Here is an 18,164-nt window from a genome sequence, read left to right as displayed (position 1 = left end):
CCACAGCCCTGCACAGTGGGTCCATAAACTCCCTTTCCCTAACAGTAGCTTTATACAGACAAAACATATTTCTGCATGCTGTTGGTCTGTTGGTTATTTATTTAGTTTTGTTACCATCACAAAATGATAATGTTTGTTTCCTTCTATGATCTACATATTTTTAGATCAGTGTGTTTTTTTTATAGTTTAGATAGATGACAGGTTTGCAGTGATAGTTTTTGATTCACTCAAAGTGCATGTTACTATTGGCCAGAGAGAGAGAGAGAGAGAGAGAGAGATGGATAATATTGTATGGCTATCGATGAGAGAGAGATAGCTGGGCAATATCTATCTATCTATCTCTGTCTATCTATCTATCTATCTATCTATCTATCTATCTATCTATCTATCTATCAATCTATCTATCTCTCTAGCTATCTATCGATTTTTCTATCCATCTATCTGTAGAGTGTGTGTGTGTTTGTGTGTGTGTGTGTGTGTGTGTGTGTGTGTGTGTGTGTGTGTGTGTGTGTGTGTCTATGCAAGTGTGTATATATAGTAATATGTTGAATATGAAAGGTGGAATATGCCTTTATGAATTTAAATGTAGTTACTATTCAGAGAAATGTGGTAAAAAATGCAACTTGCTTTCATGAATACTAGTGAGACTTTTTTAACTGGATAAGCCCACTGGACAAATTAACCCTGGAACAACGTTTGGTTAAGTGGTTTCTTCAGTGTCACAAAATATGCAAAAGGAAAAGCAAGGAATAGAACCAAGTACCCTTGACAACAGAAAGCAGCACATCAACAACTGAGAGCCTTAACTCCCTGAACTAATTGCCAGATAACATTTATAGGAGACCTGCACTGTATGAAATTGAACTTATATGGTAGAGAGACAGAGACAGAGAGAGACGCATAAGAAAATGACTACTTTTTTTTCTTGAAAGACAATTTGGCTGTAGGTTTGCTGGTTTTCTAGTAGGCTATACAAAATAATTGCGTTTTGATATAAAGTCTGTCACCAGTGTCTTTCAGACATATATCTGTGTGTTTCGTGTGTGTGTGTGCTTGTGTGTGTGTGTGTGTGTGTGTGTGTGTGTGTGTGTGTGTGTGTGTGTGTGTGTGTGTGTGTGTGTGTTTCTCTTTTAAGGTCTACAACTGCTATAACACAAAAAGCCAAGCAACTATTCAGCAACACATGCAAAAAAAAAAAAAACTCTGATGATAAGTTATGTTGTGTTTGCTCTCTGGCTTAAAATTCACACTGACTTGCAGCAAAAATATTTGTTACTTAATGTACAGTTTATAGAACCCCCCCCCCCCCACCAGACAGAAGCACAGATGTCTCAGCAACCAGAGTGCCCTTAACACCCATGACCAGACCCAGCAGTTCCAAAGCAAGTCTGAGGTAGTTTACATTGATGATGATAGACCCAGCATGGACATGGGACACTGTGGGCTGGTATCAGTGTGGTCTGAGGAGACAAAAAAAATATATATATACATATATATATATATATATTAGCAGTGAAAACCCCTGCTTCCAAAATTTCACTGGCAATTTGTATGTTCATGTTCTATTAGTTAGGTAATTCCTAAGCCATCCTCAGACATTTGGTTCAACATGTATAAGTTTCAGTTCCTCTTTGAGTAGTGCTTGTCAAAATACTCAAAGGTCTTCTTTAGTTTAATGACACTACCTAATGTGAACTATCTTTTCTCCATATTTGTGCAATGCAAATGCCTTGGACCAGTTGGTTGACACCCCCGCAAGAAGTTAAAATATCTTGGACTTGGTATTAACTAACATGAGTAACCACTGCAGCATCCCTACAGTGTCACCATCCCTGGTAAGATCCGACCACAAAGCAGTCACTTTCAAAGTCACCATCTCCCCCAACACCCCTAGCTATTGTCAAACAAAAAACTTCACCAAAGCTGATTATAACCTCCTGAGAGAAGGTATAAACAGCTTTACATCCCCCCCCCATAGGAACTAGCACATATGTCCAAGCCTACACCAAAGTTCTACTTGAAAATTTATATAGTTGCATGGAATCAGGAATACCAGACAGGATGAAATCATCCTCCTCAAGGATCAAATCTGTCTGGTAGACATCTATAATAAATAAACTATATAATAAAAGGAAACATTTCTGTTCAGGACCAAGAAGGAGCAGGTGCATAATTGGAAGCAATCTCCCCTTAGCCTGAACAAGCAAATAAGAGCACTAGTGAAATCCTCCAAAGCAAACTTCGAGTCCAAACTGGCCACATATACTAAAGACAATCATAAGGCCTTCTTCACATATGTCTGCAGTCTCAAGGGAAGCACCCAGATCTGCTCAAAACTGGTGGTCATGAATACCACATATACCCTGTAGATATAACCAACCTACTGGCAGACAGGTTCAGTGAAACCTTCACTCCTCTGTCCCCCCATCAGTAAAACAGGACATCCCCAGTACCTGCCCCCTTCCCATATCTCCAGGGAGCAAGTCATCACTGTCCTCTCAAAGGCAAAAAATATAGCCTCCATGGACCCAATAACATCCCAGGCTGCATCCTACATGAACTCAGGCTGGACATTGCAGCACCATTAGTCACCCTATTCAATCAAAGCCTGAGTACTGGCTTCATCCCAGCTGAGTGGAGGACAGCCACTGGCATCCCTTTGCACAAAGCTGGAGCATCCACCGATCCAGAAAATTATAGACCCATCAGCCTAACTTGCCTCATCTGCAAGGCCATGGAATGGACTATCATGGACATTATTAACAAGCACATTGACAACCTCCAGCCACTTGATTCCACACAGTTTGGTTTTGTCAAGGAGAGGTCATGCCTGTTAAATTTGGTCAACTTCTTTGAGGCAGTCACCAAGGCCATAGATGAGGGGAAGATGGTGCACACTGTCTACCTTGACCTGGCCAAAGCCTTCAATACTATTCCCCACTCAGGTATAATAGATATACTCTCTCAACTAGACATCAATCCATATGTACCAGATGGATAGCAAACTGGCTCACTGATAGAACCTGCCTAGTCAAACTAGAGGAAGCTACCTCAAGTAGTAGACCCGTAACAAGCAGTGTACCCCTGGGATTGGTCTTGGGGCCTCTGCTGTTTGGGATATACTTCTTGGAGGTACAGGCCAAATCTAGTGTGCTATGGCTGACCATGTTTGCAGATGACTGCAAGCTGGGTGCTGTCATCAATTACCTTAGTGATGTGGACATCCTCCAAGAGGGTCTCACCCAAACAAATGACTGGTGCCAGAAACATGGCCTGAAACTAAATGCCAAAAAATGCATCATCAACCCTTTTGGAGAGAGTGACATCCTCACAAATTACCACATTGATAATAAGGTCCTAAGCTCGCAATCAGTCGTGAGGGACATGGGCAACCAGACTGAGATCAAACTGACTTTTGACCACCATATTGCCTCTGTTGTACAGAAACTTTCTACATGGCCGACCTCATTAGTAAGGGTATCTCATTTAGGGACTAGGTGGTCATAGCATCCCTGTATTCTTCCCTTATAAGACCCATTATTGAATGCAATGCCCATTTCAGCATGTACCTCACAAAGCACATGCAGCAGCTGAAGAGACAACAGAGGTTCATCACCCAGAGAATCCAGGACCTCAAACATCTACCCCACACAGTTAGGCTAAAAGCCCTGTCCCTCTACTCAGTCTCCTACAGACATGCACAACCTCAACCTGGTCTGTGACATCAATAGGACTTGTTGGCTGGACAGATTTATGTCCCAGAGACTCCCCCTTTTGTGGGATAAACTCCCTCTCCATGAAAAGCAGAGCATCTCATTAACTCCCTTTAACTGCAACCTGGATAACTGGATGGGGAACAGAAAACAGACCCCTGGGATTTGACCTGTGTCCCTGCTGGACAGTAGCATAGGGTGCTGAGTTGTCGGAACAGGGGTTACATTCTTGTTTACGCTTGTAAGGGCCTCACAATTAATAGCCTAGTAACTTTCTATGATCCTATGAACTGTTATTGTAACAGTTCACATGGTGAAGAGGGGTTATAACCTTCTCTGTGCACACAATGAGAGACATTCAGCAAGTTGTATTCATTCACATATTTTGTCAGTTACTTATAAAAGATTAAACTTTTGTGAGAGGGTACAGGACTAAGACTGTTCTAAAATATTCCTTTGTGGTAGGACTGGATGTTTATTAATGGATATAATTAACACATATTTAAACTGATGTCAGACTATCCCATTTGTTAATGGGGACTGATAATATCTGATTTATTATGAAGGCTGCTACATGAAGATATGTGGGGTGGAGCTGATCTGAGATTAAGGATACTTATTTCTAGTTTTTCACAAATTTCTTTCTTGAAATTTTTTAGTCCTCTATTGGAGTTGTACAATAATGCCCTTTCTTGCATCCTATTGGTTCATTTGCTCCTTCCAGCAGTGAGAGTGCACCATCCCTGAATGGGGCAAAAAGTCTAAGAATGATTGATTCCAACCTGGGAGGCCTTACAAGCTCATCTGTCCTCCTGGAATGTGAGACTCAGATATTTTATTTTTAATTTAATTTCACCAAGTCTTTTGGGTTTCTAATACCATGATGGAAATGAACCCTATTCTTAAGTGAGAGTATGATTATAGTTAATACAATAAGTATTGTTTCAATCTTTGATGTTAGCCATATGTGCTCTTTGCAGCACCCACAATGTGCCCAGTAATGACTCCTTCTGCAATTCATATGGGGTTACATGTATTTGACAACTCGCAGTTGTGCTTTCAGTTTCTCATCTGATGAGCCACAATTTTAAATCATCAACAAAGAGAAGATGAGAAATCTTTACACTTTGTTGTTTTCTAGCAGCCAAATTATAGCCATGACCTAAGCTTAGAGAGTAGACAGCTTAATGAGTTAAAGGCAAGACAGAACAGCAGTGGTGACAAAGAGTCACCCTGGAACATCCACCTTTGAATTTTTATCCCGGGGATAATAATTTGTCCTTTATCATGGTTTAATTGCAAAGTGGTCTGCCACTGTTTCATGGTCATTGTAATGTAATCAATCAGTGTAGGGTGTATCTTATACATTTTTAAGCACTCTTTTATCCATGAATGTGGAATACTATCAAATGCTTTTTTTGTAGTCAATCCATGCCATACTTAGATTCCCCATTTTACAGTTCTCTACTATGACTTCATTTAGCAATGAACGATCCTTTGTTCCATATGACCTTCATTTTTATTGCCCTTTTTTTCTATTGCCATAATTGAGTTTTCTTCTAAATGACTATAAACTCCGTCAGCATCAATTCCAGTGTATAGATTATATGTCATCCGAAAGCAAGTTATTGGTCTATAATTATTAGGGTAGCTGGAAGGTTCAGTCATAAGTAGGAGCATTGTTTTTCCTGCTGTTAGCCAGGTTTGTGTCTGTTTGGGGTGCACATATAAATAGTTCTTACTCGTGGCTAAATATTTGTGCAAATATTTTAATACTTTTAATGAGAAGTTAGGTAGTGCATCTGCGCCTGGAGTTTTCCATTTAGAGGCTTTTCTTAACTTTGTTTCAATTGCTCTGGCTGTTACTTCATCCCATTTCATATCCTGTACCTTTAAACTTCTTATTCTTTCTTTTACTTCTTCTCTCCATTTAGCATATGTTCCACAGGATCCTCATAAATACTTCACCGAAATATATATATTTCTTCTTTTTTGGTGGTTTTTCAATTCCTTTGATCGTATTTCCCAGTTCTCTATAAAACCTTTTTGGGTCATCAATAAATTGCTTATTTTGTGTTTTTACTTTATATTTATTTATCTGTGTATCTTCTAAGATTTTCTGCCTGTGCTGAGACTTTTAATTTGTTATAGTGTATGACAGATCTTGATCTGTTCTAATACTGTGCATTGCTTATTACATCTATTTTTCTACATATTTTTGTTGATCTGTTCCCTCTTCTATACTCTTCTAACAGTGACACTTTGTGTCTTAATTGCTTTATAGTTTTCTCTATTTGATACTGCCATGATGGTATTCGATTTCTCCCCTTCTTTTCCCTCACTATCCTGTGTTCTTGTGGTGGAACTGTATCAGTTATTAATTTAGCTGCACAATAATATATCCAATTTATTTCTGTTATATCGCATGGATCTCTGTGTCCTATTTACTGTGTTCATCAGTTTTATCAAACTTCTGATTTTTTGGGGTTTTATTGACCTTCAGCAGTCTATTTTTTCATTGATCTTAATATGTCTATCTATCTCTATTAAATCAAGGAACTCTTCTCCTAGCTCATTTTCTTCTAAATAGAGGGCATTTTTTGTTTTCATTTCCTGAGGGCATTCTATAGAAAGTTCTATACCATTTTCCTGTGGTACATTCTCTTCAATTTCATCCTGTGCCAAGTGTTGCTCTGTCATATGGGAACTCACTGGCCTATCATTCCTCAGCACTGAGTGCGTCAAAGTTTCCACAGTTTCCTCTTCCTTTCCATGCTGTCCAGCTACAAGTGAACATTTATACTGGTTTCTTCTGGAAGGTTCCAAAATACCTTCATATGGGACTTGACCAATTGTTTCCTATTCCACTGGTTTCCCCTTAATTTGGATGCCCATTGCTCTATCCTGTTGTGATGTTTTCTAAACTAGATTTTCTACACCGAATCCTTCACTTTGCAGGTACTCCATAACCTTAATTTCTATTTCTTTAACTTCTTCATTTCTAATCTCCTTTTCTACTTCTACTCTTTGTCTTCTTATTTTTTGTATTGTAACATTTTCTATGGCCAGATTCCTTTGCCTGTATTTCTCTTCAAATATCTTTGGTGCTGCTCTTGTTGTATTGATTAGTGTTGCTTTCTTCTTTGCGTAGATGTTACACCATATTAAATCTTTTTTTCTTTCCCATGTCCATATATCTTCTTCAAATGTCTCCTGATCGTTCTGCTTCCCCACACTTTGGGGACTCTCTCCATCCATGCTGTGATGTAACCTGTGTTAGACCTTCTGCACCAAATGCTTCATTCTGCAGGCACTCCATAACTTCAGCTTCTATGTTTTAACTTCTACTTTACTAATCTTCTTTTCTACATTCCCTCCTTGTGATATTATTTTTTTATTGTAAAATTTTCCATATCTGGATGCCTTTGCCTGCATTTCTCTTTAAATATCTTTGGGGCTTCCTTTTTTATATTGATTAATTTGGCTTTTGCCTTTGAATAAATATTGTATCATATCAAATCTCTCTTTCTTCCCTATGTCCATATTTCTTTTTTATAATTTTCAAAAATCTCTAGTTTTGTTGTTTATAATTTTGCACTTCTTCAGATGCTTCTTTTTCCAAAGAGATCAATGTTTCTTGGTCTATATACTGTTTTTCACAAATCTGTTGTATTAATGAACACATTTTTTTTATTTTGAGGCTTCTGACAGTTTTTCTTGTGGAAGTATTTTTCTTTCCTCAAATTTATCTCTTAATCTTTTTGTATATCTTGTGTCTGGAAATTCTGGGCTTTTTGCATAATAGTAACAATACTTAATTTCTTTCTTATCCTCAATAGTCCACTCTATTGTCTTCATGGCTCTACTTTGGCCTGTCAGTTTTTGTGATCTTTGTGGACTGCTACTTCCTTCTACAACTAGGAGCCATCATCACCCTGGGCCTGACCTGGACCCATTGTAGGAATGTTTTCATATTTTGAGGATTTTACACAGTCATTTTTTCCAGTCCTGGCACCAGTGCTCCTACCAGGATTGAACAGTTTTTATCCGAGCTTGTGCACCCAACTATCTTTTTTCATTTTGACATATTTCTGTCCATGATATATGCTATATAAATGCAGTCTATATATCATATTGATGAGATTTTGTGAAAAACAGGGTCCACCTCATGAAGGTGCTCACCATGACTTGAGGATGAATTCAGTTTCAGCAATATTACTCTCCTTTGCTTGTTGACTTATCATCTCTCCATTCAGGTAGTATTTTAGTGAGTGAGACAGCTGACGGTCTTGTAAGCATCCTTACCTCATTTCACCTAACCATTCAGAAGTACATAGACTGCAGACTTCAAAATGGCTTCCTGGTTATGGAAACTCATGTATGCTTCCACAGTCCTGAAGTAATGGCATCCCCGCTGCTACAACTGTTAAAAGCAGTCTCTTCCATTAGTGATACTCCATTCACTGTTATATGTCACTAATGTTGTGGGCCTAACTACTTTACACCCCCAAACTGAAGTTATGTGTAAGGGTCCATTCTACCCAACTGGCTCTTTTAGTGCACATGCACTTCTAGTCACCTGGTTTGTTGTCTGTGCTTCATTCCAATTCACCATGAGTCCTGGGTTCCTTTACTGTATTTGAAAAGATTACTTTAAAATAGAAGGAAGGTGTGGGTGGATATGTGTTCTGATGTTAATTCATTTGTGAGGAATTATGGCCAGTTATTTTCAATTATGTAGATTTTAAAACTACTAATTAGGATAGAGTCCATAACTTGAGGGGGTTTAGCAGACGTGATGCTACCAGTATATGTTGTTTCTGTGCTTACTTGCTAGAACTACTTAGGGTTGGGATGCCATAATTCTTGTTTAGCACAATGACAGGAGAATTTGGATAATTTAATTTCAAATAATCAGTTTTACTTAAGTAAAATAAAGGTCTGTTGGTTAGTGGTCAGTTTTGATTACTTCCAATGGTTCAAGCAGTATATTTCCTTCTTATTATTACTTTTATGTTTTAATTAACCCACACTCATCTTTTACCACAAAGTATATTGCAGGTGATAGAGAAAAGCTTGCAAATGGCTGTTTTATGGTTGCAATTAAATTAATTAAAGAATTTTTTGAAAAGGATTTAAGGTAGAGTGAGGTCTATTTAATGACTGTACCTCAGACAGACAATTTGATTCCTTTGGTTTTGACATATATTTATTTTATGTATATGGGCTAATTTGCGTTGTTGTGAATGAGAAGTTAACAGACGTTGGTTTTGGCCAATGATGGGATTAGGGAGACAAAAGGTTTGTTTATGTCTGGGAGGGATATTTGTTATTCTGACCAATCCTGTTTTCAGATAGATGTCACAGTATCTATCTTATCATATAAATGAATGTCAAAGATTCCATTATTAAAATATTGCCCTTCACAGTTCACTTTAAAATGTCATCTATAATGGTTGTAGTCATGCTGGCATTTGATGGTGAGGTATAAACTACTGTTACTTGCCATTTGTTTGTTGTTTTTTTCAATCTGTGTCATAAGCCAGTGTGTGGTGTCTCCTTAAATACTTGAATTTTGAATTATCACAGTGCTTTGGAATTTATATTCTGTTTTGCTTTGGAACATGGTTCTGCTCCAATGTTTACTCCTTATCTGTAGCCCCAGAAAAGATTATGATGGATTTGTAAATAAGTGGAGAGGCAAAGGCTCTGTTTTAGCCATGCTTCTGAAGTTGCTAGAATGTCTGGATTGTTTTGTTACCCACAGGCTTTAACAATGTCACAGACATTATTAATAATGTGCACATTTAGGTGTGTGAAATGTATTACTTTTTGTTACCTTATGTTTGAGTGACTTGCAGATCTGAGATGTACTGGTGTTGGACTATATTATGGGGTTGCATTGCAGAAGGTTGCCAGCATGTTAGACTGCTGAGATAGCAGATGTTTTCTGATGTGCTTCGTTTAAAAAAGCTTGGTATAATGCAATGTCCCACATTCTAAGTACTTTGGGTATTCTTAACTATTATTGATAATATCTTTGTTCTAATGTATAAGTTGATTGTTAAAACTTGATGCAGTTTTTAGTAGAGGCTCCTATACACAGTTTCAGTTTATTACATGTTAAGAGGGTGTTTGTAAAATTTTGTGAATTTGGTAATGTTTCTGAAGAATTTTTATGTAATATTTGTTGTGTAAATTGAGAAATGTAAATAGAGTAATTTGTGTAATGCTGATTATGCTCTGTGTTACTTTTCGTCTTTGTGCATCTTACTATTCCACAAATGCATTATATAGTTTGGGAGATGGCAGTAATCCTAGCAGATAGATTTAAGGACTGATTATGTGTTTTTTTTTAGAATGCATTATATGGGTTGCACCTTATAGCTAATTTTCAGGTAATACTGTATATTATGGTAAAGTTGTGTCACCTTTCTTCTTTTTGTACTAATAGTAGTTATATGATACTATAAATCTACAAAAGTGCAAGTGGGTGGAGTAAGCAGAGGGCAAGATGTAAAGCATGCAAAAGCTGGGTAGAACATTTTGCTTTCACCATAGACAGAAGGGTCTACTTTTCTTATAAATATGGTTAGTGAGAAATGCAACTGAGGAGAGTTATAACTTGTAGCTAACAAATTTAGTATGAGATAGAGGGGGATCTTTTCTGCCAACAAAGACTAAGTTGGGAAGAAAGTGGGTGACTTTCCTCATAACCAAAGCAGCCAGAGGATCAAATGGAGGAAATGTAGTCTTTACTGTTATAATTGATCAAGATTAGGGAGTGAGTGGACTTTGCTCCAACAAAAGTGACCAAAATGTTAGAGAGAGGTAGTGGTCTATGCAGCCACCAAAGTTCAATAAGTGGGATGACATGGCTGACTTTACTTTCAGCAAAGTATCGAAAAGGCTGGATGGAGGCAAAGGTGAATGTTTTTTTTTTGCTACAATCAAAGGATAAGGTGTGTGATGGATTAGATGCCTTTGTTCTAATCAAGTAGCCAACTAGTGAATGAAAGATGAGGATAAGAAAGCATAGAAATTTGCTGGCATAAATACCAAGAGAGAAAAGCAGAAATATCTGAGATGTGTTGATAAATCTACTTGTCACATAGGTTTGAAAGTGATCGTATAAAGAGGCAGTAATAGTTCTGAAACAGAGTGAGTTAGAAATATTTTCTCTGTGTTAATGGGAAGTAGTTTAGTTAAGCAAAACACAAATGAGAGAGACAAACAGACTTTGTTGCCAAAACATCATAGGAAAAGTAATGCAAGTTGAGAGTAATAGAAAGAGAGACAGAGAGTGAGAGAGATAGTGAGAGAGTGAAAGGGAGAGAGTGAGACAGAGAGCGAGCGTGTGAGAGAGTGACAGAATGAGATAACGAGAGAGAGAGAATAAGAAAGTGAGAGAGAGAGAGAGAGTGAGAGAGAGAGAGTGAGATAGTGAGAGAGAGAGAGAGTGAGACAGAGAGCGAGAGTGTGAGAGAGTGACAGAATGAGATAACGAGAGAGAGAATGAGAAAGTGAGAGAGAGAGAGAGAGAGATAGAGAGTGAGAGAGAGAGAGAGAGTGAAAGGGAGAGAGTGAGACAGAGAGCGAGAGTGTGAGAGAGTGACCGAATGAGATAACGAGAGAGAGAATGAGAAAGTGAGAGAGAGAGAGATAGAGAGCGAGAGAGAGAGAGAGAGTGAAAGGGAGAGAGTGAGACAGAGAGCGAGAGTGTGAGAGAGTGACAGAATGAGATAACGAGAGAGAGAAAATGAGAAAGTGAGAGAGAGAGAGAGAGAGAGAGAGAGAGAGAGAGAGTGAGATAGTGAGAGAGAGAGAGTGAGACAGAGAGAGAGAGTGTGAGAGAGTGACAGAATGAGATAACGAGAGAGAGAATGAGAAAGTGAGAGAGAGAGAGTGAGAGAGAGAGTGAGAGAGAGAGAGAGAGTGAAAGGGAGAGAGTGAGACAGAGAGCGAGAGTGTGAGAGAGTGACAGAATGAGATAACGAGAGAGAGAGAGATAGTGAGATAGAGTGAGTGAGAGAGTGAGCAAGAGAGATAGACTGAGAGTGAGAGAGCATGAGAGAAAGAGAGAGTGAGTGTGAGAGAGAGAGAGAGACAGAGAGAGAATAAGAATGTTTAAGAGATTGGATGTAGATCATGAAAGGAGAAGAAAAAAAGTGGAGAGAAAGACATAGTTAATTGAAGAACTTGTTCTTGAGAATTTTTCAGGGTAGTAAAGGTAGATTAGTTAGATGTTTAAAGTACAGAATTAGAAAAATTTAAGAGATTGCTGCACATATTCAAGAAAGTCTCTTTCTAAATTACCAAAGAAGCAATACTTACTTGTTCTACTGACCAAGAAAAGGAAGTGAATTAAACTATAGAGATTTTTGGGGCTTGCACAAACATATATGTATATGTATACATGATACACACACACACACACACACACACATATATATATATATATATATATATATATATATATATATATTTATAAATATTAGAAAACAGTTCGATCAAATACCCTCAAACAATTCAAACACCCCACAAAATAATATGAAAAAACAGAATGCAAATGGAAGGAGGTAGTCCAATCCTGGAAAGTTGCACGAAATAATAATGTCCAAAGATGTATAAAAACAGCAATTTAATCCAAAAGAACGTGAGCGCTTTCACGGACACACAATTCTGCTTCCTCAGATGTTATACTAAACATTTCAAAAGTGAAGACTTATATAGCAAAGCTTGTTACTCAGTTAGCATCAATTATATAATTGATTAATATCAATCAAGCATAAAGCATAAAATTATACAAAATATAAAACAAAAACAAGCATATCAATGAACAAGCTCACTCTCATATTCTGTCATAACAATAATAAACTGTCGAAAATGCAATTAATTTACACAAAAACACTTAAATAAGTACATACATATATTATACATATACATACATATGGGTATACCTGAAATGATCTAAACAGTATAAAATCAACAGTAAAATGACTGGCAGAAAAATATGTAAAAGCAGAAGGATCTAAAATGAAAAATATCTAACCACAAAAACATGACAAAATTGCATCCCTGCAAAAACCTTGTGAAAATGTGGTTTGATTTTGTCAGATTTTTCAATGGTTTTATATGTGGTTAGATTATGTTGCATTTTTAAATGCACACCACACCCCCTGCTAATTATATATAACCCCTATACTAGTGTATCTTCAATTTTGACAGTGTTTTTCAGTTTAGATACTTTTCCATCAATCATTTTTCTGTCAGTCTTATGTTGTTTAGATCAATTCAGCTACACAAACACACACACACACATATATATATATATATAAATATATATATATATATATATATATATATATATATATATATATATATATATAGATTTAGATATAGATATCAATATATATTTATATATGGGTCTATGTCAGATGATTGACTCAGCCCCCAAAGCCCCTACACATTCTATATACCAACTTTGAGATTGCACTAAAAGATAACATTCCTAAAAATAATTCAATAATGCAGATGATCCAGAAGGAAATTTACCTTTCAAGACTGACTAATAGTATAAATTATCATTCTCAGGCAAAAACTGAAGAGACATCAGCCTGTGAACTAGCACCCAGACTTCAAGTCAATGCAGTACAACTCAACCAAGGAGACTGTAACATGCAGCATACATTCTGACGCACAATAAAAATATTATCTGTGAATTTTCAAAATAGTATCTGAAGCTCTTATTTGAAGCTCATTCAAAGTTATAAGTGAAAAATTTTGGTCCAGGATTAACTTGCAATCCACAAACATTTCAAAACAAAATTCCAAACAAATTATATTGCCCGCACAACTTAAGATTGCATAAAGCAAAAATAAAAGGTACAATTCTTTAAATTTCACCACATTTATACATGCCATGAATGTTAAAAAAGTTGCATCCTACTGCTTTCCTTTCACATAACTGTACCATCAATTCAAAGATTCAAAGATTCAAAGAAAACTTTATTGTCATTTTGGAAGCACAAATGCAACCTAAACAAAATTTCGTGTATCAGCCCGTCATCAGAGTGCAGAGGCAATTTAAGTATAAAAAGAATAAGACATGACGAATACATAACTATCATAATGACTAATACACATAAAAAATGCTCCTTATAACCTATTTCTAGTCAAGTAAAACTACCCATACATATACACCTAAACATATGAACAAATAATACTGTACACAGAAAAAGAGAAGTAAAGGCAGTTTGTTAATATTGCGCATGAGGAATTACTACAATTGCAGTTTTAAGAGAAAGATATTCTACTTCTGTAAGACTATATTAATAGGTTCATAGGTTCATAGGTTCATACTAGGCTATCTGCCCAAGGGCATTTATAAGCCTAGCCCATAGTTATGTGGCTTTCGCCACCCCTTTAGTTTGAATAAAAACTATGCCTATCATTTTGCTGTGCCTCTGTCAAGCAGTGACACTGAGGTAATCCCTGGGGTATATCTGCAATCTCCCATCCATTGGTCAAGATTCCTCTTGAACAAGGCCAGAGAGGTGCTCTGCCTCACATGTACCGGGATTTTGTTCCACAGCATAGGGAGTCTCTGGGTGATGAATCTGTCCCTCCAGCACGTTCTATTTATAACCGTGTCAAGGTTTAAGTCTCCTGCCCTTGTGGTTCTGAGGGATCTAGATTTTTTGAGGTGAAGCATATTCATCAAATTAACTAAAGTGAATAAAATAATGTATCATTTTTCAGTAAAATACAATATTTCTAGTGAGATCATGTTTAGAGGTAGTTTATGCCAAGTTGATGTCAGAGCTTATGAGACTTATTACTGTTGGATAGAAGGTATTCAAGAGCCTGGAGATCTGACAGTGGATGCTGTGGTACCTCTTCCCAGATGAAAGTATAGCAAACCAGCCAAATGCTGGATGTGATGTGTCTCTAAGTATCTTGTATACCCTCTTTTTGGTTCTTGTTGTAAAAAGTTCTTGCACAGTTTGAAGATGTCTGCCCATTATCTTCTCCACAATCCTCACCACTCTCAAGTTTCTTTGTCTCTGCCGATGTACTGTTTCCATACCACACAGCAAAGTTCCAGGTGAGAATACTTTTAATAGCTCCTTTATAGAAATTGAATTGAATAGAATAGAAATTCTCACTCAGAGAAAGTTTTGCTCTTTTGATCCTTCTCAGGAAGTGCAAGCATTGGTGAGCTTTTTTAATTATCTGGCCTATGTTCACGGACCAAGAGAGGTCTTCTGAGATGTGTACCCCCCAGGAACTTTTCAGATTGAACTTTCTGTACCACCTCACAATTTATCTAAAGTGGTGAGTGAATAGCTTGCCTTTTTCTGAAGTTAATGGTAATTTCTTTAGTTTTGTTGACATTCAGATCTAAGTTGTTATTTTCGCACCATTTGATCAGACAACTAACTTTGTTGCTGTATTCCCTCTTATAATCATCGTTTATGAGAACCAGTACAGTATCGGCGAATTTGATGATATGGTTACAGGAAAATTTTGCAGACCATTTGTGGGTAAGGATGGTGAATAGTAGAAGATTAAGTACACAGCATTGAGTGTAATGATACCTGATGTGTTGTTACCAGCACATGTCTTCTGTGGTCTTCCAGTCAAGAAGTCAAGGATCCAGGTGCAGAGGCTCTTGTGGATGCCAAGGTTAATTAATTTGCCTATGAGTTGCATTGCAACCACTGTGCTGAATGTGAGTTAAAGTTAAAGAACAACAGCCTGACATTGTTGTACCTCTCTTCAAGATGTTCCAGAGAGAGCTGCAGGGCCACTGAAATGGCATCTGCAGTGGATCTGTTTGGCTAATAGGCAAACTGTAGATGGTCGAAGGTCAGTGGCAGAGCTTCTTAAATATGCATTTTTACTATCCTTTTGAAGCATTTCGTGATATTTGAGGTTAGTGCCACAGGTCTGTAGTAATTTAAGCAAGTTGTACTTGCATTTTTAGGCAGCAGGATTATACTACATTGAATCATGCTGGCCCTTTTTTTAGAGCCAGGGAGGTATTGAAAATATTTATTTATTTAGCATTTGTTTACTGGGAAAGTCTGACTTGGAAGAAAGTCAATTTTCAGCAACAGCCCAGGGAGAAATGCTCCAAACGCATGTCTTTGTAATGTGGGAGGAAACCCACACGGATGCAGGGAGGATATGCAGATTCTGCACAGAAGGTACCCCAGCTGAGAATCAAACTGGAGAACCTCTTGCTGTGAGGTGACAATACAAACACTGCATCATCCCTCTCTAAGGATTAGGTACAGTTGGCCTCTGCATTCTCTTTATACTTTCCCAGAATGTTATCAGTGTCTGCAGGCTCCCTGGGGTTTACTTTCTTAAGTTGGATTCTCACTTCTCCATGGTTAAGTTTGAGCACTGTCTCATTCTGACCAGTGGGTAGCTTTGGAGCCTTCAGGTTGCTATTCTCCTCAAATCTATCATAGAATGAGCTCAGCATGTCCAGAAATTCTATTCTGTCATCACATCTAACTGACTTGATCTTATAGTCAGTTAGATGCTGAATACCTTGTCAAAGGCTCCTGGTGTCCCTCATGTCCTTGAAGCAACTTTGTACCTTTCCTCCATACTGCCTCTTGTCTTCTTTGATGCCCCTTTTAGGTTAGCCCTTGCCTCACTTAGACCCACCTTGTCCTTGTCCCTGAATGCCTCATTCCTTGCTGTCAGAAGCTCAAACACTCTTCTGGTTACCCAAGGTTTTTGATTGGCTCTGATTGAAATCTTCTTGGTTTTAGATATGTCCTCCACTCATTTTGAAATATATGCCATTGTAGTGTCTGCATATTTGTCTATGTTCAAATGCTGATTGAAAGTGGATGCTTCTCTGAAGACATCCCAGTAGGTACTATCAAAACAGTCCCTGAGACTTTCCATTCCCCTTCATTCCAGACCCCGATCAGTTTCTCAGTGACTTTTTCTCTGATCAGCAGAGGTTTGTAAACAGGCATTAATCTTATTGAAATATGATCAGATCTATCCAAGTTTGGCTGCTGCACTGCTTTGCTCTCTTTATGTTGATGTAAACCTTGTCTAGAGTAGTTGCTGCACTTGTGGGAAAGTCCAAAGATTGATGGAAGCCGGATGGCACCTCTCTGAGATATGCTTTATTGAAGTCCAAAGCTATCACATATGCACAGTCAGGATTTTTACTTTGCAGCTCACATATGGAGTTGTGCAGTATGTTAAGTCTCTCAGAGGAATTAGCACTAGGTGGCATATACACAGCTGTTGCACAGATTCCATTAAACTCTCTGGGTACATAGAAAGGTGTGCACTTCACTGTCAAAAATTCTACATTTTCAGAGCATTGCACTCATACACTTTTGAAGGTAATGCAGGTCTGTGCGAGTTTTTCAGCTTGGCAGCAATTCCAGCCTCATTTTCTGATTCTGTCATATCTCTTCCTTTTAGCCCTCATCCGGAATGATCCAGATCCTTCTACTCCTTAATTGAGGTACTTTACAGCCTGTTTGAACAAAATACAAAGTTCCAGTAGTTCTGTGAGTGAAGTAGGCCCCAAACATTTCAGAGACAGCAGGGAATCCAGCCAGCATGTCTGCACTGCAAAACGTTTGATTTCCAGTAACTTCCTTCTCCTGTAAGTTATTGTATCCACTTTTAAAAGTCTGGAAAATTATTTTCTCTGTTTTTTTGTGAGAAAAAGAAGGCAGACTGATCATTCCTCTGTGATAAGCTGACACAGCCACAGCCTTCCTGGGCACTGCCATTTTTTTCTTAACTCAGAGTTACACAAACTCAAAATGTTTTCCTTTGTAGATAGCTAAAAAAATATCAAGAGGAACATTTCTTCCAGACAGCAAACTTACCCTCTTTACAAGTCTACATACTTAAATCAATCTCATTAATTGAATCCTCTGCACATCATCCTCTATCAGCACCCATATAATGACCCCTGACAACAATATGATGTAATCAGCACCCATATAATGACCCCTGCCAACAATATGATGTAAACTGCATCTAGAGGGTACTGTAACAACTATATTGTCATGCACTGAGGACAAAACCTCCTCAACAACTTCCCAGGCAAAATTCCTACTACTCCAAGCCTGACAAGCAATAAGACACATAAGCTTATACTTCTGCACATCAGCAGTACTAGACAAACAACCCTGAGCTGCACTATGGAGCAACTCTTCTCCTCTGGAAGGCAGAATTGCAACAGCTTGAAAACAGCACTTTCTAGACTGCTTAAAATAACCAATAATGCTTCCTGTTACTTTCTGATTCTAAACAATGTAAGAATCCATCCACAAATAACATCCGTTGACTGCTCAAGCTAACAACAACAGGATAAAAGACCTCAAAGTACCAACAGCAAGATAAGAAATGTAGAAGCATGGTTACCATCACAACTGCAAAGTACACTCAAAC

This window comes from Protopterus annectens, chromosome 5.part0 (genome assembly GCF_019279795.1).
Source record: "Protopterus annectens isolate FY-2018-M chromosome 5.part0, PAN1.0, whole genome shotgun sequence".
Taxonomy (NCBI): Eukaryota; Metazoa; Chordata; order Ceratodontiformes; family Protopteridae; genus Protopterus; species Protopterus annectens.
Note: the sequence above shows the minus strand (reverse complement) of the source record.